This window comes from Saccoglossus kowalevskii, chromosome 1, assembly GCF_978046115.1.
Source record: "Saccoglossus kowalevskii chromosome 1, keSacKowa6.1, whole genome shotgun sequence".
NCBI classification, from domain to species: Eukaryota; Metazoa; Hemichordata; class Enteropneusta; family Harrimaniidae; genus Saccoglossus; species Saccoglossus kowalevskii.
In genome coordinates this window covers 14,620,432-14,637,904 of record NC_140641.1, presented here as the reverse complement: position 1 = coordinate 14,637,904, position 17,473 = coordinate 14,620,432, and positions in this window count along the sequence as shown.

The following is a 17,473-nucleotide window of genomic DNA, read 5'->3' as shown; positions in this document are numbered from 1 at the left end:
AAAATTGTCTGCTAATTATTACATGTCACCTATCACAAATTGTAGTCAATACATGTATGTTTCATACCACATAGGTGGTTAAGGTGCACACTCAATATTTTTACTGTAATTTGTGACTTAATTACTGTCTGCTAGCAAAAAGAGCAGTTCTACCATAATTATGATTTCTATATTTTAAAAATGTCTGCTAATTATTAAATATCACCTATCACAAATTGTTGTCAATACATGTATGTTTCATACCATGTAAGTGGATAAGGTGTACACTCAATATTTCCAATAAAATATTGGGAATAGTGTTTATATACACGCACATAGAGATACACTTGCAGGGGGAGTGAGTACATTTGTTAAATGAATATTAGCCATTTACATTAATATATTGATGTCAAACTATGATTACGTGATGCAAAAAGATGTGATAAACTTTGATTCACAGCATTATTATGCCTGATATTTTCACAGTAACACCTACCCACCCACCCGATCTTCATTCTTGTGGTCATGCCAGCTTGTTTTTCTTTCATTTAGTGTTAGTATAATTTTTTTTCGTGCGTGTTCTTTATTGCTTTGTCACAGTTCTGTTTCCATTTTTTGCCATTAAGCTTTCTGCCTTTTATTGCTGTATGCCAGAAATGTCATTTTAGGTTCAACAGAATAAAACTAACTTTTTATTTTCATTTGCCGTCAATTCGCTTGGACCGGGTTTGTTCTTTGCCATTGAATAATTTTGTTTACATTAAGATTTGAAAAAACAATAAATGTTATCTCTCATTTTATCAGTTCATATTTTTGTACTTGTTTATTCATAAAATGTTTTTTGCTACATATAAATAGAAATTTGTGTTTCTAAAGATACAATAAACTGTATTATTATTACACATGATTTCTGATTGAAGATGTCTGGTTTTCAAACTCCATAACCCTAATCAAAAACTTTTCCTTTCAGCTGTGCTTTACAGTAGACGAGACACACTGGAACGATATTTTCAGAAACATTCTTTATTCTACCATTGACGTTTTTGCCGTTCAGGCATGAATGGTTAATATCTCAACATAATTTGATAATGGTAACTGAACTTACCATTACCAGGCAAACACGATGTATTGCTTAGTTTACAACTTATACACCCCCTTGTCATCATAGTAATCTACATGGAAGGTGGGTTGTAATTACAGTGCCTCACAGACACCAACTATTCATTTATAACTACTGGCAGCATTAAAAACAAAATCAACAATCAAATTAACCAGTACCTTTTGCTTAGATTGGCACGATTTCTTTGTTTTCAATTTAATTCCTATCCATTTAATTGGTCAGTATATTTTTTGTGAGCATTGAAAATGGAAATTAAAATAAAACTTTTCGTTTTTGCTTTGCCTGTAAACATGTTTGCATGTGTACATCACTGATATGTACACACATTTATCGGGATATTTCCTGCCGTCCGACACCTTTCGGTTGGCAGCGACCACTGTCCTTCCGTTGCCTTTGACTAAAAGAGAATTGGTTTCTGCCTGGTAACATCGGATAGCATCTTCCAATTCATGACAACTATCAAACTCTTGATTTAACCTGCAGCCTGTCGGCTGATATTGCTCCGAAAGCAGTGACTAAGAAGCAATTTAAATTTAATGCTAGCTGCTAGCTTAATATCGCAAGACACCAACTTTCTTGATTTTGTTGCAGAGAATATTTCAATAGAGAATTGAAGATGTCTTTACGAAATAGACAAATCTAATAGAGGTCTACCCAAGTTGCATGTGTACAAGTATCAAATAAGTTGGACTACTGGTTTTGAAGGAAAATATGTTTTTTGATGAAACATGACGAAAATATTGCTTAAAATAGAGCATTGAAGTTGTTAACAGGAAGTTAACAAATCTGATATAGGTTCACCCAGGGTACATATACACCAAGAAACATGACATTCAGGTTAACAATTTTGAAGTCGAAAATATCATTTTGAGCCAAAAATGACAAACCTATTCGCTGAAAATAGAGTATTCAAGATATGGTTAAACACATCTGACTGAGATTCACCCAAGGTACCTACAAATAAATTTACAAAGCAATCAGGTTAGAGGTTTTCAACAAGAAGTTGAAAATAACAATTTTACAAAAAATGACAAAAATATTCACTAAAATTAGAGATTTGAAGATATCGTCATGAAATCAACACATCTGACAGAGGTCCACCTGATATACTTACATATACAATATCAAAGCAATTGGACAAGCAGTTTTCAAGAAGAAGTCGAAAATATAATTTTTTACCAAAAATGACAAAAATATTCATCAAAATTAAAGAATTGAAGATATTGTCACAAAATCAACAAATCTGACAGAGGTCCACCTGATACACCTACATATACAATATCAAAGCAATTGGACAAGCAGTTTTCAAGGAAAGTCGAAAATATAATTTTTTACCAAAAATGACAAAAATATTCATAAAAATTAGAGAATTGAAGATGTCGTCACAAAATCAACAAATCTGACAGAGGTCCTTCTGATGTACCTACATATACAATATCAAAGCAATCAGACTAGCAGTTTTCAAGGAGAAGTCAAAAATATAATTTTTTTACCAAAAATGACAAAAATATTCATCAAAATTAGAGAAATAAAGATATCATCACGAAATGAACAAATCTGAGAGAGGTACACCTAAGGTACCTACATACCAAGTATCAACACATTTGGGATAGCGGTTTTAAAAAGAAGTCGAAAATAGCATTTTTGACCAAAAATTACAAAAATATTCGCTATAAATAAGACTACATATCCACACGAAATGAACAAATCTGAGAGAGAACCACCCAAGGTACCTTTTTAGAAAGTTTCACAGCAATACAGTTTGTGGTTTTTAAGAAGAAGTCGAAAATGTAAAATTTTGATTGGGTGATGCAAATGATCCGAAGTGAATCTTATAATCGTTTGAGGGCGTGCGACATACAGTAAATCGTGGTGAAATCTGCCATGGGTTTAATGTTGAGGCTTCGGCCAAATAAATGGGCCATGTCCCGTGTACGTTATGTTTGAAAAAAGTAACATTTGTATTTTAAATAATTTTATAACCAAGACCGGATAGTAGAAATACAAAGAGCACCGAAAAATGGGGAAAAAAAGATCGGCGAAAAAAATCCTACCGTGATTCGAACTGGGACGGTAAGAAGCTGAGAGATGAGAACATTGCAACGAACAGACTTCGTACGCCACTCAACGTTTGTTGCATTAACAGTTGAATTGTTGGTACTTCAAAACTACCAAAGCCATTACGACAATAGAAGGAGAGATGTGATTGGCGATATATACTCAATTTCATAATAGGTGATTCCATTGGTTGATTTGACAGCTGGGCGAATAGTAGAAATATATCCGTTATTCACACAGCCGCGGGGGCGAATAGCCTCTAAACACCATCGCATAGCACACCCTACTGTTATATTAACATTTTTAAACCTTACTTTTATTTTAGCCTTTTTAAATTCTCCAAAGTTACCAATAAACAAATAGCCCCCCCCCCCGGCCAAAAGGGTGACTAACACACAGTGTTACTGAAATAATAATAAAAAAATATTTTAATACCGTACTATCTTTTCTCTTTTACTGGTATACTGGTATTGGATCTTTTATTATTCAAATTTTAATAACTTTTTTTACTAAACTTTTTCCTTTTCATTTATTTTCCCCATATGTATAACTATGTCATTTTTCGGTCAGAGCGCCCTCTAGTATTTGTGGGGAGTCATGTTTATTTGGAATGCTCTGATTGGATGGAAGTTTGAGCCTAGCAAGGTGTGATAGAATTAGCCTGTTATGTTCAGATTCAAATAAGCATGAACCACTAATTTGACAGAGAAGTGATACTTATAATGCAGCAAGCTGTTTTAATTGCTGCTGTGGTAGAGTTGTTATATTTCCCTGTCAAATGTATTTATTGGTCCACTGAAAAATCAAAATAATTTTTCCCTGTAATTTAGACTCTTATTGATCAAGGCATTTTTAAAATCATGGGTGTTAACCCCCTTAAGTTATGACCCGTTGTCCCCTATAAAATAGTGGTTGCATCTAATATTAAAATAAAGATGGCAGACTATAACGTTGATTCATTTCGTTCTACTCTGGATTACTTGGAAGAAAATAAAGATCCTAGAAAGTTAGTATTTATATGCCTGTGTGTTTTTGTTTACTGTCTTTGATTTTCCCAATATGTTTGTTGCTATTGACAACAATTCAGTCTTTTGCAATGCTTCAGTCAATGTTTTTCTTTACTACCTACCCAGCTCCTTGTCGAGCGCTATTTGGCTGGTGTGGTATATTTAACACAGACAGTAGGGCAATTGTCACATTTAGTGCTCCAAGATAATTTTATCTGTTCATGTTAATTTATATAAATATATACAGTTTCTTTGACTTGAATAAAATTCACTGGCTTCATACATACAGGTATACTGGTTTTCCTGTTTCTAGTTGAAATTTAGCCTTATTACCCAGGACATTTGCCACATGTCTCAACACTCATTTCCAAGTGCCACACCTTAGAACAAGTAGTCAAATCTGATATTGGCTGGAGCTTTTGTTTATATGGAAATTGTTATGGCGAATGGCAAACTCGATGGTCAGAAAGTAATAAAAATAAGCACAGGCTTACTCTTCCCACCCCACTATGAATTAAAAGACTGTTTATAAGGCCATTTATGATGGTTTCATCATGTTTTTTATGGAAAACAATTTTAATTATAAACTTCTATGCTCTTGTATCCAACCGTGGGGATCCATCATACTAAACAACAGATGTCACTATTACTAAGAGAAATTTACTTATTTTATATTAAAATAGAGAATGATGATTTTTTGAAGTTTGCCACATCTTTAGATTTTATCTGTTTTCAAGAAACATGGCTAAATAACACTTCAAAAAACTTTAACCTACCAAGTAATTTAGATAATATGAATTTGTTCGCAAAGACAGCTCTAAAAATAATAAAGGCGGTGTTGCTGCCATGTATAAATCTAAATATAAAAATAATCCTACTCAGGTAGATGAAATGGCAGACCATGCGGTTCTGTGGTGTATAATTGACGGAATGCTGTAAAAAATAGGTAATGACATTTACATCGGTTGCATCTGCATCCCACCTGAAAGTTCAAAAACCCCTAAAAAATAAAGATACCGATACATTTAGAAAATAATATTATGAAATTTGCTTCCGAATAGGATATCATACTTCTTGGTGTTGCTAGGATTGGTACATTAAATGACACTATAACTGATGTAAACAATAAACACATTCCGCTTCCCAATAATTATTTAAATGACGATTTACGAACTAGAGATAATGCAGATAAAATCTCTAAAATTAGTATTAACAAATTTGGCAAGCATCTAATTGATCTATGCACCAGTTGTAACCTAATAAATGTTAACGGTTTTACTATTGGGGACTCTGCGGGAAAATTTACATGCTTCACTGATAATGGTTGCAGTTCAATTGACTTTGATATAGTATCTAAATCAATATACTACAGTACAGTACTTTAAAGTCAATAATCTAACACTCATTTCTGACCATTGTCTTTATCATTCATTCCTCAAGCACCACTAGACAAACAAGATAAACAAATGTGTTAAACTTGAACTATTTCCTCCGAAATACATTTGGGACAATGAGACTAACATTAAGTTCATAACAGGCTTAAACTCATCTGAAAACAAAATAAATGATTTTATTACTAAAACTTATGAAAATCCTGAGGATGCTATCATTGACATTAAAAAAAATTATACCAAGGGTCAGAACATGCTCAAATCTAAAAAAAGAAAAAAAAGAAAAAAAAGAAAAATGGTTTGATGGTGATTGCTCGAGTCTTCGCAGAGAGCTAAAAGCCACGATTAAATTTCTTCAAAAATATTCAAATGACCAATTTATTCGTGCCAGATTCTTTAAGACAAAGCGACAATTTAAGAAAAAATTTGACCTAAAAAAGATAATAGTTATTTAAATCACAAAATCCAATCCAAAAAGAGATCCAAAAAATGAGGATAATGTCAATGAAATGTCAACTTAAAAATATCATCTGCAGAAGACCTAATTTGTAATGAGATGTTAAAAAGTGGCAGTCATCAACTACTTCATCCACTACAAAAACTCTTCAACATTGTATACAACTCTAACAAATTCCCCGAAACACGGAATACAATCATTTCAGTCCCCATACACAAATCAGGCTCTAAAACAAATCCATCAAATTATAGAGGTATTGCCATCTCAAGCTGCCTCGGAAAGCTTTTCACCAACACATTAAACACTGGAATCATTACCTACCTGGAAAAACACCATCTTCTGTCAACACAACAGTTTGGTTTCAGACAAAAAACTGCAGAACAACAGATAACATATTTATCCTGAAAACCATCATCAATAAATATCTACACCATAAGAACGAGCATAAAATTGATACAAATACAAATAAAATCTATGCCTGCTTCATAGACATGTGAAAAGCATTTGACATTGTTTGGCATAATGGGCTCTTTTACAAAAAAATGATATAACGGGTAAAATGTCCAAAATTATTACTGACATGTACGACAAAGTGAAATACAAAGTCAAAACAAACCAAGGGCTTACAACACACTTCATATCAAAGACCGGGGTCAAGCAAGGTTGTAATTCAAGCCTTTTTTAATCTGTTCATAAACGATCTGCCAAAGTGTTTTGATACATCCTTGCCACCACTTGCCACATCCAGAGACATTTACAGTACCTTGCTGGCACTCGCCTCCTCCAGAGACATTTACAGTACATTGCCATCACTTGCCAAACCCAGAGCCATTTACAGTACCTTGTTGGCATTCGACACCTCCAGAGACATTTACAGTACCTTGCCATCACTTGCCACACCCAGAGACATTTACAGTACCATCCTGGCACTCTCCACGTCCAGCAACATTTAAAGTACATTGATGACACTGCCCACATCCTGAGACATTTACAGTACCTTGCTGGTCGGTCGTATTTTGACATATGATGTTTACATCATGCAGCGACCAAGACCCTGACTCGACTTCACCAAGAACTGTGGGTGCCTGGTATCAATGGTGTCTGCCATCTAGGGACGGTTTTCAGAACAATTACTATATAATATCCCAAACGCAGTGCATTCGGAAATGATATATATTTCCAAAAGCTAAGGCTTCAGGGATAAGATTAACATTTGCACTTACCAATATTGTCAGTGGTTGTCTGCAACGTTAGTCAATCCAATTCAATGACGTTCTATTTCACAAATGCTGGTGAATATGGTATTTGTAATATTTTATATAAATTCGCCTTAACATGTTATTGCATATGAAAACAATGTTCATCTCATGGTCATCAAGATGTTGTTGTTTTTATAATTCGTCTTGAATACAGCTTAACAAATAACCTATTTTTAATTGTATCTATAGGCAGCCAGCAGAATTTTATCCAGTTTGATGGGATCGTAATCAGCTTTACAGTATCATAATTTCATTCATAAGTTATATCCTAAAATTTTTAAATTAGTGTCAATATAACAATTTTGTATTTTAGCTATTATTGACGTTTCGAAATGATTAACATATTTCTAACGATTGGTGCATTTTTCTCCTACCATTAGGTTTACCTCATTCTTATATTTTCTCTGCATTTTAAAATTATTTCATCATTATGTCTACATTTGTATTTTATTTTATCATTTTGTTGGTATTTTTATTTGACATGATTTTCTTTTTAATTATAATTTATGTATGGTGAACAAACTCCTAGATTAGCATAGGCGTGACGTATCTTTGACTTGTAACTATGCGTTTGTAGATGATTCATGACTGCGGTTTATAAATTGTAGATGATTCATGCACGATTTTTCAATTTCCAGATGTTTCACGACTTTAGTCAGTTTTTAAATTCCAGATTTATAATCAACATTTTGAATTCCAGGTAATTCATGACCAAATTTGTAATTTAATATAACTCATAATTAAGGTATTGAATTCCAGGAGATTCATGACTGATTTTTTTGAATTACAGATGATTCATGACAGAGATTTTAAATTCTGGATGATTCATCGCTAAGATTGTAAATTCCAGATGATTCATGACTAAGCTAATGAATTACACATGATTCGTGACTGATTTTCTGTTTTTTCAGATGAGATTCATGACTGAAATTCCAGGTAATTCATGACTGAATTTGTAATTTAAGATGACTCATGATTAAGGTATTGAATTCCAGGTGAGTCATAACTGATTTTTTGAATTATAGATGATTCATGACTGACATTTTAAATACTGGATGATTCATAACTGAGTTTATAAATTCCAAATGATTCTTGACTAAGGTTTTAAATTCCAGATGATTCATGACTAAGCAAATGAATTCGAAATGATTAATGACTGTTATTTGTTTTCAATTCCAGACAATTCATGAGTTTTTAAATTCCAGATTATTCATGACTAAATGTTAAGTTTTTAAATTATTCATATTTTAGATTATTCATGACTAAGTTTTTAATTCCAGCCGACTTATTAAGGTATTGAATGTCATGTATGATTTTTTTTAATAACAGATGATTCATGATTGAGTTTATAAATTTTAGATTCATGGCCTAATCTATTGAATTACAGGTGATTCATGACAGAGATGTCAAATTCCAGATGATTCATAACTAAGTTATTGAATTCCACATGATTCATGACTGATTTTTGTAAATTGCAGATAATTCATGACCGAGTTTATAAATTCCAAATGATTCATGACCTTTTTTTACTAAGTATTTAAATTCTAAATGATTCATAACCGAGATTTTAAATTCCAGATTATTCATAACTAAGTTATTGAATTCAAGATGATTCTTGGCTGTTTTTTGTACTTTTTTGTACATCTATGTTACACAACGAGTGTTTTTGTCTAGTATGAGTTAGTGAGTTTTTAAATTCCAGATTATTCATGACTAAGTTTTAATTCCAGTGACTTATTATTAAGGTATTGAATTCCAGGTGATTCATGACAGAGATTTCGAATTCTGGATGATTCCTAACTAAGATTATAAATTCCAGATGATTTGTTTTTAAATTCCAGATGATTCATGACTAAGCTATTTAGTTCCACATGATTCGCGACTGATTGTTTTTACTAAGTTTTTAAATTCCAGATGGTCCAAGACAGAGGTCAGACGTGGTTTTCTACCGCTCTTCAAAATTTATGATATTTTTTTTAGCGTTGGTTTATAAAAGACATCGATCAAGATGAACTGCAATGATTGTGAAACCAGCAGAAATTTCAAGTCTAGTTCAAGTTCAGCGGTTTCCGTAGACAAAGACAAGATGGCGGATATCAACCAACTTGACACAATCATGACAAAGCTCGAGTCACTTGAAAAAAAATCGATAAGATATTCTCGCTTGGGAAGAAATTAGTAGAGCTGCAAGTAGTGCCAGTAGGATATAATTAAACAACGACATAGACCGTATCCAATCAATATAGACTGGAATTATTATCCTGGACCCCCAATATACACAACTCATTGTCTTTTTCACGCATCGATACTTTTGAAATTGCCTACTGTGAATCATTATTTGTGGAAGTCTTCATTGACCAAACAATTATTGTTGGTGTAATTTATAGGCAGCCAAATACCCCTTTACAGGAATTTCTCGACACTTCAGAAAAATGCCTCGACAAGTTTTCTTCTGCAAATAAAAAATGTATGATTCTTGGTGATTTTAACAATAATGTCAGTTTGAATACTCAATCCACTGCAAATTATATTTCACTTTTAAACAGTTACAATTTTACGCAAATAATTAATACCCCAACTAGATGTACTGCCGATACCAATACTGTAATAGATCACGTGATTACTAACATTACTGATCATTATATCGAATGTGGCAGTATTCAAGCTGACATCAGCGATCACTACCCCACTTTCTCAATTAAAAACATTGACCACATTTTTAATCAGAACACTACTTATCGCAAATGTGACTTTTCTTGATACAATTGCGATGACTTCCTCCGAGATTTGGACAATATATCATTGGACCCCGTTTTTAACATAAGTGACCCCAATAACGCCTACTCCGTTTTCTGTGAAATTTTCTATTGTGTAATATCGAATCATGCACCAACAATTCAAATTGAAAAAAAAGTGTAAATCTGTTCACAAACCTTGGCTAACAAAAGGTTAAATTATATCAGCCAAAATCAAAAAATAAATTATATTGTAGTATGTTAAAGTCACCAGATAATACCAAAATCAGTAATAAGTATAAAAGACATCAAAATCTATTGACAAAACTTCTAAAAGTGGCCCAAAAAGCTATTATTATTCGAAATTTCTAGTGCCAATGGTAATTGCAATGCAATCTGGAAAACTGTTAACAGAATTCTTAATAAAAACAAAAATATGTCCTCCCCAAAAAACATTAAATCTAATAATAATACAGATAATATTTTATCGAAAAGTATCTATGTTGCTGAACAATTCAATGACTATTTTATAAATATTGGCCCCAATCTTGCAGCAAAAATAATTTCTAACAATGAATTGAGAATTGAGCATTATCTCAATGACAGTAATCCAGCCTCATTTTTTTTCGTCCAGTCAATGAAAATGACATTGCCAACGAAATATTTCGTTTTGATCCCCAGAAAGCTATGGGACAGGATTGCATACACCCCCGGTTTATAACTGACGCTGCTTATCATATTTCTCGTCCTCTAGCACACATTGCTAACTCTTCCATAACACATGGTATATTCCCAGTTGCCCTTAAAATTGCTAAAATTATACCATTATATAAAAAGGGGTCAGCTTTAGATGTTAGTAACTACAGACCGATTTCAATGTTACCTGTCCTTAGCAAGATGATAGAGTCTATTATTAACAAACAACTAATGTCTTTTCTTGATAAATACAATATTCTCCTGCCATATCAATATGAGTTTCGGAAAAAAATTTAATGAAAAAAATTGCCCTTGCCGATATAGTATCTGATATTGTAGATAATATGGATGAAGGCTTTGTAACATTTTATATTTTTATTAATCTAAAAAAAGCCTTCGATACAATTGACCATCAAATTCTCCTTAAAAAATAGCATATTATAGGGTCAGGGGTCTCCAACTCAAGTGGTTTCATAGCTACCTTTTCAACAGCCATCGAGCAGTAAATATCGACAGCACTATGTCAGCGCATAGACTAATAAAATGCGGAGTTCCACAGGATTCCATTTTAGGGCCAATTATTTTCCTTCTTTATATTAATGATATTAACCAATCCGCTAATGCATTTATTTTTCGTTTATTTGCCAATGATACAAACTTGTTTAAATACATTAAAATACATGCTATTGACCTTAACACAATTACAACGACTTGGGTAAAGTGATAGAATGGTGTAATGCAAACAAACTAACAGTGAGTGTAACGAACCCAATAACAGGCCATCTAAGTATCACGGGCACGCTTAGGTCTTAGGTATTATGCAAGCAAACCATCACATAGCTACCCCACTAAAGAAACAACTGAAGGAAACCTGTCAATTCCTAAATTACATTTGTTCATTTCCCAGCATAATTTTCAATATGCAACTGTTACACATTGGAACTCCCTCACAGTTTCATTAAAAAGTTCACATAATAGAAAACAATTTAAATCAGATTTAAAAACCCATCTCATAAGTAGTTAAGTAGTATTTAGTTACTTTATTTCCTTTGATTTGTTAGTTCCTTGGAAGATTTTGTTTGTTTTTTTCCATCCCAATTCATTATTAATTTTGTATTTCTTATTTTTGTTTGATTAGCTGTTTCATAACAGGTTAATTAATTATTATATCAACTGGTTGCATGATTAATTTTTTTGATAAATTTTTTCATCTATTTTGTTTCCTAGTACAGATTTAGAAATATAAATATTTTTTGTCTGTCGATGACCTTTACACATAAGTTTACTAGAATGGCAGGGCTGTGGACTAGACTAGTTCAGTAGAATTATTTTCACAGTCCTCATCAGATTTGTTATTTATTTTTTTATCTACTTAACTACTTGTATTTTCATTTTCTCCTGATGAAATAAATATATAATTCACTAAATTAATGAATTCCAGATGATTAATGACTATTTTTGTACTGCCTGACAATGCCCATCACACAAGGCCAATTACATTAATTACCTTATAGTAACACATTCTGGTACTGATCCATTAAACTAATGAGTTCTAGGCAGTGGGGCCTATTCCCCCAAATCAAGCTGAAACCTATTGTGTATTTTTGTCGATACAGTTGAAGATGAATGCCCTCTTGGCCCTCAAAATGCAGGGACGTTTCAAAGTGTCTAGATTACAAAATTGCCCGAACCCCTTAGTAAGGACACACTTTTGGCCGCGAGAGATGGTGAGAAGATCTCGCCCTCCCCCGTGCAAAAGTTTGTAGCTTCGTCTGCTAGGGGTGACTAAATTTTACAGATAGCATTGTTCAGGTCATGGATATTAACCCCACAACACGAAATAATCAAAATTGTTCCACCTCGTATGTAGGTTCAAATCTAAATTTAAAACTAGTTTATAAATTCCAGATGATTCATGACTAAGTAATTGAATTCCAAGTTTTTAAATTTGGAAAGACTTTCTCAAGGCCCTCATTCCAAACCTAATCCTAACACCTGAGCCCCCCAATTTAATTGTATATATCCTTCAAGACAACTATACTGTCATGAATAGGGGCATATACAATACAAATGAAGGGGTACTGGAGGAGTGAGGTTAGGATTAGAGTTAGGGGTGTGCGCCCGACTAAAGAAGTCGTATCCACATGCACAAAAGACGTGAAACATGCTTGGTATAGTTTTCGTTTACGGCTGTATAGCTCGCCCTTGCATTTTTTTGCCGCTGAATGTGGCCGTGGCAACTAACAATCATGAATACTTGGTTGGTGAGCGATTACGCACTACAGACACCAAGACAATGCCGGTAACCATCATATGACAAGAGGGAACAAATATTACACAAATGAAAGAAAATAACAATTCTGGAAATTAACATAATAGTATAATAACTGAAAGCCAGAACTAACTATTATGTGTGAGCAAATGTACTTGGGGTTTTCTGTCGTGTGTCGGATTCTCGAATACAGCGTGTCTTTTCGACACATTTTGTGTTCAACAGTGCAACCAGAATGGCAAAGGAAATGCAACGAACTACTATTGCAACCATATAGGTAGAGAGATATGTGAATGAGTCTCTATTTGGTAGTTGAGCGCGCGCGGTAACTGAGCGTCTCAGTTTTCACGAAGATGCGAGTTGAGCGTACGCCAAACAATGGAAAGCTCGAGTGCGCTCACTTTTAAAAGTAAGCGTGGAGACGAACCATGGAATTCTAGTGATGTAATGGAAGCTACGCTCAGTTTAACATGAAGTTGATACAATTTCATTTTGGAGGTCTAACTTAAGTTAAAGAATCCAATCTGGATTCACATGAGCAAGACCTTTGTTAAAACTGATGCAACCATATTTAATTAGATAGTTACGCAGTTTGAACCCTATGACACTGTAAGATGGACGCGACTGGTAATGAGGGACTACGCCCACTTTTACATGTAATAGTAGGCATGGGGCCTATAATGGAATGAGAAGTGCGCGTGTCTGATTTCAATTACCATAGGTCGCCAGTGTATACATGAAATTTTTGAGAGTACTATTTTGATTTACGAAAGATATATGCTGGGATCGGCCACAATTATATTTAATAGTAATAAAGATGCAACTCTGACGTTTGTTTTTGTCTTGAGTGTTTTCATTTGTCGGCGTCTGCAAACAACGCTCAGTGACAACGAGTTGTTGCGCACACTTGCATGAGCCAAACAATGGAATGCTTGAGTGCGCTCACTTTTAAAAGTAGGCGTTTTCACATTGAATCTTTTTTCAGCAAAAAATAGTACAAGTGGTGAAACTTGGTAACATATAGACATGTTCCTTGGTTCGTTGGATAGTATAGTTGGATATTTATAATTTTGTTGCCATTACCAACAATTCATATTTAAACTGCCCCCAATATTTTGTTGAATGAACGTATACTCCAACGAACAACTAGCATGACCAAGTTACTGTTGAAATTCAACAGTTATGTAAAATATGTAGTATATATTCCTAAGGGACGTTGCGGCCGAAAAAGCTCCGCTACACCCTATGTTTCCAACTCAGTTAACAATCACATCTGAGCTCTTTCGGCTGCAAGATCATTACCTTGAAATACCCTTGGTGTGACATTAACGATTGGGGGTCTTTCTGACATGTGATCTTCTAAAGACCTTGACACAACCGCGAAGATCGGGAGGGGGGATGACCTCGACCTCGACTTCAACATTATTGTCTAATAGCAGTAAATGTAGTGCACAAGCAGATTCCAAGTTCTGCGGGCTCGTAAATCGCCTAATTAATGGCTGACACCGTGAATAAGCTTGACACCATTTATTGATTACACCAGGAAGTCATCCTCTCGCCAATGCGTTCTTCCACACTAATTGAACAAAAGTCTCTTTTCTGAATCACGACTTTTTACAATCTGATTAAAACCTGATGCAGTGTACGAGCTTTAATTATTTTGGCTATAAATTTATTTTAATTTTATTTTTGTATTACTTTTGTTATTAATGCATTTTTATTTCATTATTTTACTTTGATTTTGATTTTGTGATTTGTTTTAATCCCGCCTTGGCTTTCTCAATTACTAAAACTTTAAAAAATAAATATTACATCAAAATAAAATAAAATAAATATACAAAAAACTAGGATCTTATTTTAATCAGATTGGACTCTTTATTTTAAAATGTAGAATGACGATTAACTGAAATGTAACACAAACCAAATGATAAATACACATACAATGATAAAATAAAGTATTAAATACACACAGTGTAAAATATCTAAAAATGCACATAGTACTTTATGGCTTATAATACTCAGCCTGTCTTCAACAAAAACACTGCATAATTGTAATATGAGTGGAATGACTCTTCCAAATAACCTATTATATATGCATGCATGGACAAGGTTAAGTTCTATCAATAGCTCTGAGAAGGGCTCATACCACTAATTGAAACTCCATAGACGACAATGTTAACATATGACGAGATTACTATATGAAAATAATAAACAAAGTTGAAAACATAGCTCTAAAATGGGAAATCAACATGCCTGTAATCAACCACATGAAAAAAACACACATGTTGGCCAGCTCAAACTCTTGCAAAACTCAGGTAAACAAGACACACCTACTGTATTTGGACTGCACCTAGAGAAATCACTGGGAAAACACCAAGATTAGAACATCCAAATACACACGGAATAATCCCACAGGTACACAGCCGCTAAGTAGTAAACAAAAGACCACATGTTAGTCTCACCTCTGACCCAGGTGATCGCGCCCTCAAACAGGGAACACCTGAGAAAAATAATATTAAAAAAATTTCATTGGTTCCTGCTAGGCATTTAAATTGGTTAATTAGTGGCATGAGACCAGAAATAGACAGTGCAACTAGTACACTAACAATGGCTGTACGTGAAACCAACTAAATGTAAACTAAATGAAGAAGTATAGTCAAACTTATTTAAATCTATACTGAAGTCTTAGTTGCTCTGGCTATAGTGAAGTTATTTACACTTAAAATCAATGTAATGGCACAGTAAACAGTGTACGATATATTTGCACAATAATGGCACTAAAATTAAACTGCGAAAAGAACACATGTGAATCATTAAACACTCACCGTGTTTGTAGACCTTCCTAGCCAATCAATTCCCAGTGAAACGGTTTGCAATAGCAAGATATTGATGGATCTCCGTATAGTTGGTTGAGTCACACTGCCAACCCATCTGTTTTTTAATCTCAGATAAGAATTGACCTTGCCACTATCAATAACTTTTACCAATAACTCTGGGTGGCGCTATTCGCCACATGGTTTTATCTAAGATGACAGTAAACACTACATAGCATAGCATGCAGTAAATGCAAAAAATGTAAGAGCAATTAAATACATGAAATGTTGATTTGGCCCTAACAATAAACATTGAAATAACCTTGACGTAAAATTCAACATTGGCCCAGGTACCTAACACAATGTGCACCGAAAAAGAAAACCTTTCAACAGTTGTCTAATAGCAGCAAAACATTGAAATACCCTTGACCTAAAATTAAACATTATGGAAAAACATTTGCTCATATGGTTAAGAACCCAACAATACATTTAATCTATTACTATCCATGTATTATACATATCCATATATATATAAGAAAGTGATTTTGATGTGTTATTATAAAATGAACAAATCTGACAGAGGACCATCTCAGGTACTAGCTGTGATAAAAAGAGCAAGGTGATCTAGCTAATGGTTTTGAAGAAGAAGTCGCCTGAAAAAAAAAGACTGACGACATACTACGGACAGACGACGACAGGTCCAGTCAATCCATGAGCAGCATCCATTCATATTCGATGACAGTGAAACTAAAAATATATAGTCTATTAAATCAGGTAATGGAATAAATATAGAGGCCACCTATTTCTGTCTTAGGGGTCGACTATTTAAAATCACGGGGGGTGGATGATTAGTTTTAATAAATTGCAAGCAAGACTCCGACATAATGATAATAACATGTACGTTCAATATTCAGGCAAGCAACCACGAATAAAATGCAATCGTCATGCATCCTTCAATGTGATTTAAGGGACCTTGCTGGCACTTTCCATCTCCACCGACATTAACAGTACTTTGCCATCACTTGCCACATCCAGAGACATTTCCGGTACCTTTCTGGCACTCGCCACCTCCACCGACATTTACAGTAACATGCCATCACTTGGCACTCCAGAGACATTTACAGTATCTTGATGGCACTGCCCACCTCCGGAAACATTTACGATATTCTGCTGGCATTTGCCACCCCCTACAAAGTGTATGATACTCTGCTGGCATTGCTCAACTCCAGCAACATTTACAGTACCTTCCTGGCACTCGCCACCTTCTGAGACATTTACAGTACCTTGCTGGTCGGTCGTGTTTTTGACATGTGACGTTTACATATGCATCATGCGGCGACCAAGACCCTGACTCGACTTGACCAAGAACTGTGGTTGCCTGGTACCAATGATGTCTGCCGTCTAGAGACGATTTTCAGAACAATTACTATATCATTTCCCAAACGCAGTGCAGTCGAATATGATATATATTTCCCAAAGCTAAAGCTTCGGCAATAAGATTAACATTTGCACTCTCTCGGATTTTTTAACATAATTTAGACAGCTTCTATCAAGTTGGTACCCGATAAAATATTCACAAAAACCGTCAATCATTCGATTGTGTTATGCAAATATATGTACTATGTCTACCTTTTTCCCGTGATGCAATGCGCGAAACACTGTGTACACGTTCCAAAAACGCGGGTA